Source organism: Diadema antillarum, unplaced genomic scaffold (genome assembly GCF_040938485.1).
Source record: "Diadema antillarum isolate AM-2024a unplaced genomic scaffold, OU_Dant_1.0 scf00000104, whole genome shotgun sequence".
In the NCBI taxonomy this organism is placed as follows: Eukaryota; Metazoa; Echinodermata; class Echinoidea; order Diadematoida; family Diadematidae; genus Diadema; species Diadema antillarum.
This window is the reverse complement of record NW_027270993.1, coordinates 612,626-627,020: the sequence shown is the minus strand read 5'-3', so window position 1 is coordinate 627,020 and position 14,395 is coordinate 612,626. Positions and strand designations below refer to the sequence as shown.

Genomic DNA, 14,395 nt, shown 5'->3' with positions numbered 1-14,395 from the left:
TATATATATATATATATATATATATATATATATATATGTGTGTGTGTGTGTGCGTGTGTGTGTGTAAAACTTCTTATCCACTGAAGATGTGAACATATCAAATTGCGAAGGATAATGATATGGTTCCATGACAGTTTCTCGTGCGACAACATTGCTCCCATGAAATAATTATCTGCACGCGAAGCCAAACATAAATTCTACCAAGAAACATATCCTAACCCTAATCCTAATCCTTAAATCTAACTAAATCTAAAACCCTATCACAACCTTAATTCCCTGGAGAAACTAAGACCACGAGCAATTGTCGCAGAAGTATCATGCCATGTCACGTAATAATAATCATACACATTAATAATTCATGAAGATACGCTATCCACTGAAGATATGAAACCATTAAACAATATACGGATTGCGGATCATGGATAATGTATGTGCACGTTTACACACACACACACACACACACACACACACATATATATATATATATATATATATATATATATACATATACATATATAATTTGAAAACATTGTACGTGAAACTTCATATCCACGAGAGATGTGAACACATCAGAGCTGTCGGATTCAACCTGGTCTAACTTTAGGGTCTGACATGCTATTGAGGGAGGTTTGCGTTTATCAAGAGACTGATAATCTCCAATACCCTCCGGTCAGAACATTGTGTATTAAAAGTCATTATCTCTTATACCAAGTGGGTGTAGTATAATAGAAGAGCTTTGAGAAAGCACGCCTGCACCTCCAGTTTTCCATGATTACTTCCCGTTGCATAAGGAATGACTGGCGGGAGATTCAACGTACAATAATCATGGTGTTTTACCCGAAGGATTTGAAGTGTATTGAGAAAGGCATTAAGCCCCTAAGGACTTATACTCTGTAGGGACTTATAAGCTCCCAGAATAGCATGTCAAGCTTGTATGGTCCTTTCGGCAAAACTCATCATCTGCTTTATTGTAAGGTTTTAGTTCCAACCACAAATACATTCAACTCGAATTTTCGCTGGTAGCCATTGTCGCACCGCCTAGGCCAGAGCACGCACAATGCAGCCTTTGTGCCACATGCGCGCGATGGGTATCAAACATTTAAATTTTGCTATTTCCTGATTCCCTGAATAGCATGTATTGATCGCTCCGTTTTCAGCATTGCATAGAATACGATTGCAAAGATTGCGCTCATGATATCTTTCCAGCGCTTGATACCATTTAGCATTTGTTTACATTAAAGTGTTTGCCTATGTAGTGGAAGAACAGTTTCAGAATCCTCTGCGGTTGAAGATCATCATAAATTGATCCACTATTGCAAGATTATATTTATGTAATCTTTGACGAGTATTATCTTGACTGACCCATGCAGTAAATCGAAATATTTTGACGTCCGTCGGCAACATAAATTTCTGTGCTGCATTGTGTGGGCTCACCTGATGTGGAAATAACATACAGATGTCCGTTCTTGTCCCATTACAGTGTGTATTGTCATAGCAACGGCTCCTTCATGCTGCTCTGCTGCTTCATCGTAGATTAGAATATCTGTCGCTCCTTGTTGAAAATCAATTCTATTTTTCTTGTTTCTACGCAGAATGAAGAGTTCGTTCTCTTGGCAACCGTTGACAACTAGGACTCTTTATGATTGTCTTTCAACAGCGGAAGGTAGGTAAGTGGCCGCTCTCATGACATGGAGAAATTCAAACTTAAAGTAATTTCAATGAGAAAGTCAAACACATGAACATTCTTTTAATAATAGGAGGGGAAATAACGAAAACAAAAACCAAGCTTGTGTGATGATTGCCAGTTTAAGAAAAAGGATATGGGACAAAGCGGGTGACGGTAAATGCGGAAGAAGGAAACTCCACAATTGCTTCTGCTCGATTGTTCTAACAGTGTGATTTTTATTGTTAAAAAAAGTACAAAGTGAAATAGAATCTTGTTCACAAGGAACTGTATGTGGCTCTTTATTTCTCATCACACATTTGGTAGATTCGAGGAATGAGATGGACATGACAAGAGTATGACAAGTAAAGACAGTAAAATACAAATAGTCTTATTGAATCATACTTGGCGTCATTCTGTACAAATATAGATTACGGTTTGCATTATCCTATCGTGAAAACTTGGTCTTGTTTTTTTCTGAATCCGTTTACCCATATTTATGACATGTGTGATTTTAGTTTCTCTCTCAGACCAATGCGAAGTGAAAATGAAATGCATTGTTTTTTGGCATGGTTGCAAAATGCGTTATGAGTCACTAATACTGGAGGGGAAACAGTGTGGTGAAGACACAAACATGACCACACTAATGGTTGTCCGGTTCGCCCAAGTTTCCTTGATGGAACGTCTATCTAACCTGTTAAGAAAAAAAAAGGTCACTACCACTCACGCCTCAAATCGATTGATGGACGGATTCAGGAGATGGAACGGTGGCGTAATAGGCTGGTTTCCTAATGTATTCAATTGTACGGATGCTTTTTTACCCCCTAGAATTGTTCAAGTCGTCCATTTCCACTAACATTTGGTTGTCAGGCCTTACCGGTTTTCAGATGTTTTGAATATATTACTATTTTGTACATCACCGTTGTATTACAAGATTCCAAACAATAACAAGCATACTAATTTTGGTTACATGTGATAAGAAAATTGTGGTAGATCTTGATGTCTAATTAAATGTCTTTTGATACATTCACGGAGGAGTCAGGTATAAGCTTTATCTAAAATATGTAATGACATACTGTAAGCATGGTAAGGACACATTGATTTCTAGCGGTCAATCCAGGAAGCTACTGGATTTCCTCCGTTGGTCATTGATGAGGATTGTAAAAATAATGGGCACAAAATCTGATTGAATTACAATATTAAGAGTTTGAGCGCAAAAACGGCTTAAGTGCCATTTTTAACGTTTTAAAGTAAGACCGTCGTCAGACAGAACAAAATACAACCTTTTCAATGTTGCCTCACTTGCTATAAAAACAAGAAACGTTCTTGGTGTTACGCTTGAAAAAATTCCATAATTTATTTAGATTTTCTGTTTTTCGTCATCTTTCACCGCAAATATCTCAAATTGACAGAAATCGAGTTAACTCGTTTTGTTACCAAACTCTTCACACATTGCGATCAAATGTTCAATTAATGTTCCTTCGTGTATATATATATATATATATATATATATATATGCGAAGAATCAAATATAAACACCATGATGAATGGAGGAATTAAACGCCATGAAACAAGCATACAACAAACTAAAATAGACGTTCCAACACAGTAGGTGAAAAAATACAAGAAACAAGGAAATAACAAGAGCACTATACTTTCACACTATTATCTAAAGTAGTTTAAGAGAGTTCAGTTCAGTTCGGTTCAGGTCAGTTTTTATTCACCATCAATTTAGGAGTATATAATAAAAAGATACACAGAGATACATAACTATATCTTCTTCTTCTTCTTCTTCCGGATGAAGTACTGACCTCTGGAAAGAGTATTTTCGTACTTTGTGCAGTGCTGAAGCTAGTGTGCCACGCTGCATTGTTTGATGCTTTTTTTTGTGCAATTGATGTAATATACGCTATAAAAAGTTAAAAAGTGCTCTTTGTGCAAGTAGAATTAGCTTCTCTTCCAACTAGATTTGACGCAGTGTCACCGCAGTGACGGAGAATGTATATCAATATACATTTCAAGTTTGTACATTTGGTTTGGTGGGAGAGGGAAAAAACAGCATGCATATATATATATATATATATATATATATATATATATATATATGTATATATATATATTTATGTATATGCATAGATACCATGGCAAACAACGGCGAAAATCCAGGAGAGATGAAAAAAGAGTAGAAAACGAGGTGAGTATGATTGGAAAGATGGGAGTATATAAGCGAAAGATGGACTCGAGACATAGTGCTCGCAACCGATGATTTTCATTCATGTGAGTACAAAGTGTGAGTAGGATGACAATAGATTTGTCAATTTCCCCTCGGGAGGAGCATGTTAAAGGACAATCTCTCAAATCGTGATAAAGTAGAACTATGCTTTATGTCTTCTGGAAGAGCATTCCATAGTTTGGGGAATTTTACTTAGAATGAGTTCAGGGCTAATGTTGTGCGTACCTTTGGTTGTCTCCGTGAATTCCTCTGACGGGTATCATACAAATGAACAGAGCTAACTAATACGAATAAATCATTAAACACATTTGGTAATAATAAAGGGATCTTTAGTTTGTAAAAATACTGTGAGTAATTACCCCTTTAAATGTTGATTTTATGTCTACTTTACTCACATTCTTTGATTTGTTGGCAGTCCTTTACAAATTATGAAACGTCATTTCGCTGTAAATTTACTCGAAGTTATACAATAATAGAAAAATGTTGTTAGTCAAAATATATCTATGCTTGCAATGCATCCCCTTGAGAACATGATTTTGACTTTAAAAGTTATTTTACTCACCAGAAGGTTCCCCTTTATCGTTTCCCCTTAAATATTGACACTGGATAAAATTTCACTACCCAAGGGAAGGCTATTACTTAATACGAAAAAATGATAGAATCTTTAAATCCTATACTGATGACAGTTTTCAAAGTTTCCTAAGGACTTCTGCCGTAGCCAAAGTGATAGGGAAATTGATAATGCAAAGGTAGAAGACAGCATCAATCTCCACCGACCCTTTTAGATAGCACATCCATCCTTCACTTAGATTTGTCTGTATTTGATTATTAAATGCAGGTAAATAATTTCGCATCTTGAAGATCACCACAATGTAGAGAGAGTTGCTAGGCACTTGAATTATTAAATGGCATGAGATCCATCAATGTGTAGTATGACACCATAAAGGTAAGATACTGTTAAAATGAGCAGGCAGCACAAGAATTATTCTTATCATAAATGCAGCACCATTCCTCTCACTTGCATTGCGGACCAAGTTGAAAAAAAAAAAACACGGAGAAAAACTTGTGTGAACAGCACGCTCGCCAGCTTGCCATCACAGACGCTGTGCGCATGCGTCCCAAACCACCACCGTATGAAGAAGCTGCTTCCCGTTGCTCTTTAAAGCGACTTGAGAGCTAGGCGGAGCAAGAGCACACCGTCGACCACCACTCTCGTTAGCTAATAAGCCTCAAAAGCAGCTATAGGGAAGGTTGGCTCTCTCTCTCCTCTCTCTCTCCCTCTCATTCCGGGTAATGCGTGTGTTGATAAAGTCCGTTGTTTGACCAGGCTTGTCACACGGATACCTTCGCCGAGTTCCATCTTGGAGTGGCGCGCCGCGCGCTTCTTTTGTGAGCCTAATGCAATTTTCATCATTTGTGAGTCTGAAATGCCTGCAGTAACGATATAACGTCGTCCTTGAGCGTACATACCTGATCATTTGCAGCGGATTTATGCAAGGAATCGCAAGAAAAGAACTCATCCTGGTACTTGATTGAAGGATATAAGCCACGCGAACCTGTAATGGATATTCCTGGTCTTGGTAAGTGTGTTCACATAGAAAAAGAATGTCTCGCATAAAGAAGTAAAAGGATATGTTGCTCTAGAGAAAGTTAAACAAACATCTTAATCCAAAGCGACGTAACATCTTGTAGGTTTTTTTTTTAAACGTAACTTCATGGATTATCGGTTAGAAAAAAAAAAACTATTCAGGTCTGAATGTCATTAACTTGCAATTGTAAACTTTACACTGTCTTTTTCGTCGGGTTTGTCGCTGTTTGTTCCGTCAGATTTATTTTGTTACTTACCTTCTTTTGTTACTTATCTACTTAAACAGCCGGTCCTATTGCTAGTAATAGGTGCTTGCGTTTGTATGTTCTGCAAAATTTTGCATATTGGGAGAAAAGCGACTGGCATTACTCATAAAATGTAGTTTTCAAGGCCTCTACTCTTCATTTCATAGCCGTTTCGGCCCTTTGAATATCTAATTTTAATTGACACTGTCTCCACTCGCGTACCCATGGTAACATAATAAGAGAGAGAGAGAGAGAGAGAGAGAGAGAGGGAGAGACGGGTCAAAAGAGGATATAGTTTAATGATAATTTTTTCTTTCTCCGCGTGATCTCTTTGGAATTGGACTTAAAAATTGGAGTCAAGGCGTTCGTTAATAATGGATACATGCTGTGACGTGAGAATCAAATCAGTGGCTAGCTTGCTGTGGGTAACAGTTCATTAAGCACACTCTAAGGAAATGGAGGAATGGCGAGCTATACACTGCCGGCGACTCGTTCTCTTCCTCCGCCACGGAGAATCCGCAGCTATTCTTTTCTTCGCAGACTACAGCAGCCTGCATCTGCCGTTCGAATCTGATATTCATCAGAATACCTTTCCTTTGCTCATCTAACAGACAATGAGAGTTTGCCGTCAACAATGGGTCACGTGAAAGATGAGATCCAACGCCTGAATGACATGGCAAAAGGGGTGATTCGATGGAATGGGTCTGCTTTTTCCAACATACGACTTGTTCTCAAAGCGACCATCATTTTTACCCCCGATAAAGGCCGCCCCTTGACGTATGTTAGCAGTTTCCTTTATGTGCCGTGAGCCATGACGCGTGGCGAGACTTTTTATTTTTGTTCCTTCGTAGAGAATAATTCATACCAATCTGACGGTTTGAATGGAGCTCACAATCCCATATGAAGCGATAAATTATCTAGATGCAATTTGCGTTTTGGAATTTAGTTGCTTTTTTTCATCAGGAACAAAATTTAAGTAAACGTCGAGCTGCACAATATTATACTGATAAAAATTTGTCGTGATGCTAGTTGATGAAAGTGTCATTGACTTATCCTTCCCGTTGGACTCACAATCACTGTAAATAACTGAAAATGTGAATTATACGTAAGTGTATCAGATGCTACCTTTCCTAGACCTCAAAATGATATTTTGATGATAATGAGGATAAAATCGGCTAAAAGGAATGCTCGTGGACAAATCTACTTCACTGCGTTTTCAAAGTACATTGATGGACAAATCCATTGCATGACCATAATTCTTCAGGTATTAAAAAATACTTGAGGATGATGCGGTATGAGTGTTTTAATGGGAATTCCAGAGGGGATGTACATGAGCTCAGAAAACATAGTCGTCTGATACTGTAGACGTTATTGTACTGTCTGTGAATGAGGTAATACGGCGTCGTGCAGAGTGACAAGATGAGAGACACCGCGATACGAAGGAGATTGATTGCGGAGACACGTGTATGACCTGCAGAGGCTAGGGCACCATGGAGGGGGTCTCATGGTCTTGTTTTCGGGCTTTAAAGAACCCTGTGTGAAAGTTTCACAAGTGAAACTTAAATAAAATCTGTCGTGTACATGAAAACAGGCACCTACGCAAGCATTTGAAGTACAGCCACTTTGTGTAGAGTAGAGTGAGTAGAGAAGAGTGCATGACGCTCAATGATATCAGGACTTCAAATAAGATCAAAGTATGATGGTAGAAGTTTCAAAAAGACCGGTTACTGTTTAAAAAAATGGTGACTGTAGGGCGATGATATCAACAAATAATCTACTGAAATATAAATTCGTGGCGGCGACTGACATTACTGTTCCATGAAGACATGAACAGTGTGAAATTTCATAAATCTAAGTCCTATCTAGATAAGGTATTTATAATTCTGTCGTTTGGTTTACCCTTGTAATGTTCAAGTGTGTATGGAGTGGTGTTCGACCTTGATATATCACTTTTTTCTCTATGTCAAATAGCCACACATACATAATATTCCAGTCGAATTGACTTCTCAACATTTTCCAGATGATAATCAAAATGGTCATGTATATCTCATAGAAGATTAAAGAATAGCCTTGCATTCGCTACTGTACAATTATGTTAATCGCGCGAAACATTTCAAGCGTTTCTGATCCCTTTTCGTTAAAAAAAAGTGAAAAGTTGAAGTTCAAGGAGACACCGCGGGCGTATTTTTCTGCCGACTTGATTTGAAATGCTGTTATAGCTCGACGACAGCACTGTGGAAGATCAGTAAACCGATTGGAAAAGGAAAGGGTAATCTATGGATAGGAAACTCTATGGTTGACTTAACCGACTCATGAAGTGAGAATTTTCAGCTCTAAATCCATAAACATGATTTTCCGTGAATTCCTCAGGGTCTGTTTCTCTTAGGAAGAGTACGCTGGTTAGTATAAGACTATTCTTGGTGGCATTCGTATGAGAAAAAAAATCTTTCAGTGAAGCATGTGAGATTTTCACCAAGGTAACAGGGAGGTTTAAAAGGGAAACCTACAGTTCCAAAGCAAGATTGACGATGATGCAAACCACAATTGCTGGCCAAACTAAATTCTCACTTCATGTCCACTTGTCTTTTCCTTGCCAATAGCTCATTTTTACCTACTTGAGGTACCATCTTGCTCAAATTAACCTTGTGTATCACGGGATTGTGAAATTCGTATGCTGAATCATGAGATGAAATTAAGACTACGTCATTACTGGCACCGGCATGTGAAAGTGTTGTTACATGGTGAATAATATCATGCAATATATTAGTCCATTGTCCCTAACTGTTTAGATATTAACTTTTTACGAAAAATGAAAACAATAACAGCAAGAGATGGAGACATGACATCTGGTTTATGAATAACACAAATATCAGTCGGTTTAGTAGGTTGATAATTATATAGCTTGACACGAACTATAGTTTGCATTTCGACCTTATAATATTTGTGGTTAGAATGATGCCAACATGATGTCAACAGATAAATACTCATTTCGGTCGTGTTGGTGTAATCATTATTTGTAAGCATTTGTCTGAGATCCGTTCCTCTTATATCTATATCTCTAGCATTCCTAAAGACCCCTGATGAAAATGTTCCTTTGTAAGATTGTCCGAAAAGATAAGAAAATTATCCAAGCCAGAAATCTACCAGTTACAAAAAATAAACATTTCCCGATGCGTGGTACAAGCTCTATAATGACTGTTTGAATGTAGGCCTTTCCCAGGTATACCAAAGTCTTATACATGTATCATATCGATTGCTTTGTGGCGTATTTAGGGATCAATTCTTTCTCTGCACACTTTTCCCGTTTCTACAAGTTAACCTGTATCTGTTAGGCGCAATTAGAATGACACGCCTCGACTCTTGGATAGAAATTACGCTTGCAATGGAAATCGGAGAAGAAGTCGTTTTGTGAGTTGATTCGGAGTGAATGATGACGAGATTTCTCCTTGTCAAAGTCGCCTTGAGACTGTACCGCCATCATGCAAATCTGACATTCTAACCATGTCGTCGTTTATTAATCTGACGATTCGTCAGCAGTTGCTGTAAGTGAACTCATTCAGAATGAAACTTTGACATTGTGATAAAGGCTCCCTACGATGGAAAAGTAGATAGATAGATAAATAGATAGATAGGGAGAGAGAGGGAGGGAAGGAAGGGAAAGGGGCTTACTGGGGAAAGAGAATGGATGCGATTGTAATTTCCAGTAGAGATGAGGTTTCGTGACTCCACATTCCCGGCAATCATGTGCGTTACTGGCTATTAGCGAGGCCAAAAGTCTCTCACCCTCGCAACCGCCTTGCGGACGGAATAGCATTTTATCGGCATTAATGCCCACCACTCCTCGCTGTGTACACATTCATGCATCACGCCAGTTTTCAAAATAAGCAAACATGCGTGATTACACATATCGTATCTCTCAAAGACTGCGTGATTACTCTCAGACCCCAGCATCTGACAGGGAACAGCCTCAAATGATAAATGGGTATTGCAGTTTGAAGCGTCAACGACTACTTATCTTTATCACGTACTATTTTGAACGTTATTGAATGCTTTCTTTCATTCTAAAGCTCTTCCAATTATCTTTGTAACTTTACAGAAACTATCCATTAACATTTACGGCCAATTGGACTGGTGTATTGTCTTTAAGATCGTATGTGTCTGCTGCAAATGCCCACACCCCCTTTCCTGAGACAGTGAAAGTGAAATGACTGCAACACTTCATTTCTATAAATGTTGCAGTTCCTAAGAAGGGGCAAGACTATGATCACGTTGGGGGAACTTTTTCTCGAGCCATTGCTTGAACGGCACTCTTGACACTGTTTCCAAGTCTGGATAGAAAATCCTCAAGATGCTCATATTATTTTGAGCGCTACCCAGGGAATTAAAATTTTAGAAGACCGTGCACATTATGACCACTCTCCCGCAATATATCGATGTATATATTACCTTCTTCATGCATTGAATAGTAGCAACCCAACAACAACAACAACAACAACAACAACAACAACAACAACAACAATAATAATAATAATAATAATAATAATAATAATAATAATAATAATAACAACAACAACAACAACAACAACAACAGCAGCAACAACCAAAACACCAAAGGCTCTGTCGAGCCTTGTCCGACATAGCATAGTCAATGTATGGATTCAATCTGGAGGCCTGGAAATTATGCATTCACTCAAACTTCTACGACATTGATACATTGTGATATGTATTTGTAAAACCGCTGTGGTACATTGCAGTCGATAAAACACTGGCCATGTGCCTAGCAGGTTCTGGGGTCGAATCTTGCATGCTGTATCCCCTCTTAACCCAGGTGAATGAACGCGTACATGGCGTTGCTTGGGTATCGGACTGGCAGGGCATTATTGGGAAGCAGATTGTTTACATTGAAGACACTTTCCCGGGCAAATCTGCCAATTCCCGGACGGACGGATATCAATATAACATCATTTCCACATTATTGCTCCCCATCAAAACCACTCTGGTACTGATGTGATTGAGGCTCAGTAGAGTCGGCCATTCATCTTTCGGTTTTTCAACCCACCAAAACGTTCTGCTCAGGGCATAGTGCTGAAATGTAGAGCCGTAATCCGATTTCAGTCGGAAGTCTATATTGAATTCATCATAAATCGCAGGTGGGATTTGGGGATTACGAAGGACTTAACCCATATTTGGAGAGAATGTGGAGGAGATGACTTTATGGAAGTAATCAATTAAAGGTCCTGTTTACCCTTAGGAACAGTAATTAAAAAAATCAAGATATGACATTTAATGCATATGTGTAGGTCTGTTGTACCACAAAACATTCTATCATATAACATTTTAGCGATGTAGCCTAAAATATATGGAGATATCTGTATTTTTCTCATTAAATCGTAACTGTATAGACGGTTTAATCTGGAAGCATTTTTATTACAACTATTGTTCGCATTTTGTATATTTAACAATACTTAACATCGATTTTAGTGATTCATTTTTACAGTGGTTGTTTCTGTTCCTAAGTCACATTTTAGAACTATTTTAAAGCACTAATGCTGGGTTTTTGTTTCATCTGCAAATGGTAAATTATGCTTTTAAGACTAAACTCTATCAACAAAATCTGATATACTGTAGTTATTTAAGAATTCGTCTGTACAAACTAGCTCCTAGGCGTTCAAATTTAGGGCTAGTCTAAGAGGTCCGAGTATTCAAAGGGGTAAAGGTCCATGGGTGTCGGGATCTTGTGCCATGTATTCTGTATTCACAGTGTGAAGGTTTGGAATTCTAGGCCCGTTATATCACCTAAAGTATGTCCTTGACCAAGACACTTCGTCCCAACGCCACTCTTCTAAGGAACATAAATAATGGTCTTTGTTTGCAAGGTTAACGTTATCTAAGTTGGATTCAACAGTCTGACGATGGGGGTAGTCATATATGTCGTAACGCGGTAAAGAGGTACTTAACTGAGACGACATTATCATATTACGATGTCATGTGTTATGATGTCATAATCACAACGGCGATGACATGAACGATGATTAGTTCTACCAATCGGGGGGGGGGGGGGTTGAACTCAGACATTACACACCGTGCCACGCTATGTACTGTGATGTCAAATGCCATCCACAGAGTTTCAAGGTTAGACAAAGTAGACTTTTCTGGAGCGTGGGAGTTTGGTTATCATGATTCACGTTAGAACATTAAGATCGTAAGATGGCGTTTCCGGATAATCTAATCTTTGGATAAGATGTGATGGAATTTGAGCGATGAGACGGATAGCAAACACAGTTAAATGCTAAATTGGCTTAGTTAACTGGTTGCCGTCGATATTATTCTGATAATTCCCGATTCTCATAAGATAATTACACGGAACATGCTTTTCTCATAAGCAGCGGGTACTCGACAGCACGTTACTGTTTTCGGGTGGAAAAAAAACCCAGGTGTAACTAAAATGTTGTTGATGACATCTAATGGAAAGAGAAAGAAGTCGTGAAGGGGTCTTATCACGTGTCTATGACGTTTGTCTCTAGAGCAAATTGTACGTTTGGAGCGCGGGAGTTTAATTATACTCTGGGAGACACCGACTCTGTAATTTATCCAAGAGTTTCGATCTTAATGCACATATCAAATAGATTCAGGCGAAAGTGAATGGATCATCCTCTGATTAGATTAATTGCTGATTGAAATTTAATGCTCTTTAGGGTTTTATTTGCGCCCAGCTGTATTTTTCAACGTAACTATTAACATCAGTGTGAAATGGGCTGGATACGCGACCGGCCAACATAATATTGTTGGTGTGTAATTTATGAGCGAAGTCTTCATCATGGGGTCTGTTTCAGAAGGGAAAAAAAAGAATCAGCATCAGGGTATGCTTTATTATCTTTCCGATCGGGGCAGTTCGTCTCGAGAAACCCACGCGACCTGTTTGTCAATCCATTTTTGATACCCAGTAAATCTTTTTCACATTTCGACGTCGGCGACTCTAGAATTAGCCTAGATAAATTACATCGAATGTGCATGATGTGACTTGGAAAGTCCTAAATATTATCTTGCTTGGAATCAGATGGTGTTTATGTGTGCGTCAATGTCAAACTCAAGCTCCGGTTAGAGTTTAAAATTGATAAAGGAAAGGGGAGGGGAGATTAAATGGAAAGAACACAGATTATTATTAACAACGGTTGCAAATCCTGCTGCCCAGTAATTAACTTTCACTAAAAAGCTTTATTCCATATCACCAAGTCTTCGTTCTTTACATTGGCTGCCAGTTAAAAAGAAAAGGACCACATTAAGATTATGTTATTGGTACATCATTCAATTAACTGTTTTTCCCCCGCATACCTGCGTGACTTTATTTCAAAATACTGTACAATCCGACACAAACTCTGCGTTTGTGTACAAATGCACTGTTACTTCAAACACCCAGAATAAAACATGGATGGGAAATCGTGCTTTCTCAGTTATGGGACCAAAACTGTGGATTCAATTACCTGTTCAGCTAGGCCAATTATTATTATCTACAGGAACATTCAAATCCAAACTAAAAACCTATTTGTTAGTCTCACATTGATGATTATCTAACTGCAATGTTCAGAAAATTGTGTTCTTTATCTGGTATGTGTTTGTTTGTTGTTTGATATTTTCTTCCCTCCTGTCATGTTTGTACATTATATATATATATATATATATATATATATATATATATATATATTTCTTTTCTTCTTTGAAGTGCCATGAGCACCGAAAGGCGCTATAAAAAAGCCACTATTATCATTATCAACAAAGCAGTACGATGAGAAAAAGGAGCTTTAGAAAGCATGGCTATGTTCAGGTCGCGTCAGCCATGTTTCACCAGTGTTCGGGGCGCACTTTCATTTCACATACGAGATACGAACTTCAATGGCTACATTTCGTTACATAAAATTCTTGCTGTCTGGCAGGCAAAAATACCCACATAATACACCAACGGGCACGGCGCAGTTTAGGAACACAGTCTGATGAAAAATGGTCTTCCTTTATTCACCCTCATGTACCCCTCATGGGCTGATTTAGCCGATGACCGACATGATGTACCCTTTTTCAAGTTCAAGTCCTGTTTCTGCAAGATTCTATATAGGCCTATGTGTCAGTACGCTTTTACTTCTCATCCCTTTTGTGAAACTAATTGTGGAGCTTAACACTACCTAGACATCCAAGCAGACGGCAAAATACTCAAGTGCAGGAGATGCCTGGATTGCGCATTACATAGTCTCGGGCCTATCAATAATCAACGCGTCTCAAAATAGCACGTGAGCTGTTGCAAGACGTAAGAAATTGGCCATCAATGACAGTGTCATGTGGTCGCCAACAGAAAATTGAATTTCAAACCGAGGCTTATGACATAAGCGTAGGCGTGCATTTCCAATATTTAATCTTTAGCAAAACCCTGAACAATATGCCACCAACACCACCAACTTTATAACCACAAAAAAGGAAAACATTATACGTGATTATCTGTGTCATTTTTATAAATTAACTTATGTATATCATGCATATGATACAGTATATATACATTCATATAATTATTTTCTATCTGTAGAAATAAGTTCAGATAAGAACTGTGGCGATACAGTATACATAGAGAAAGAAAAGAGGGCGTACTTTTGGCTGACTGGTGAAAAAAAAAATATTCCTGA

At 38.3% G+C, this 14,395-nt stretch overlaps 1 protein-coding gene across 1 annotated transcript in view; it reads left to right on the top strand.

The window, feature by feature from the left end:
• The first annotated feature begins 5,435 nt into the window (after positions 1-5,435).
• Positions 5,436-14,395, top strand: part of LOC139719106 (metabotropic glutamate receptor 3-like) — a 34,225-nt gene continuing 25,265 nt past the window's right edge. The window contains exon 1 of the mRNA XM_071630540.1: positions 5,436-5,476. The gene's annotated coding sequence lies outside the window, so the exon portion shown is untranslated. The remainder of the gene's footprint in view (positions 5,477-14,395) is intronic.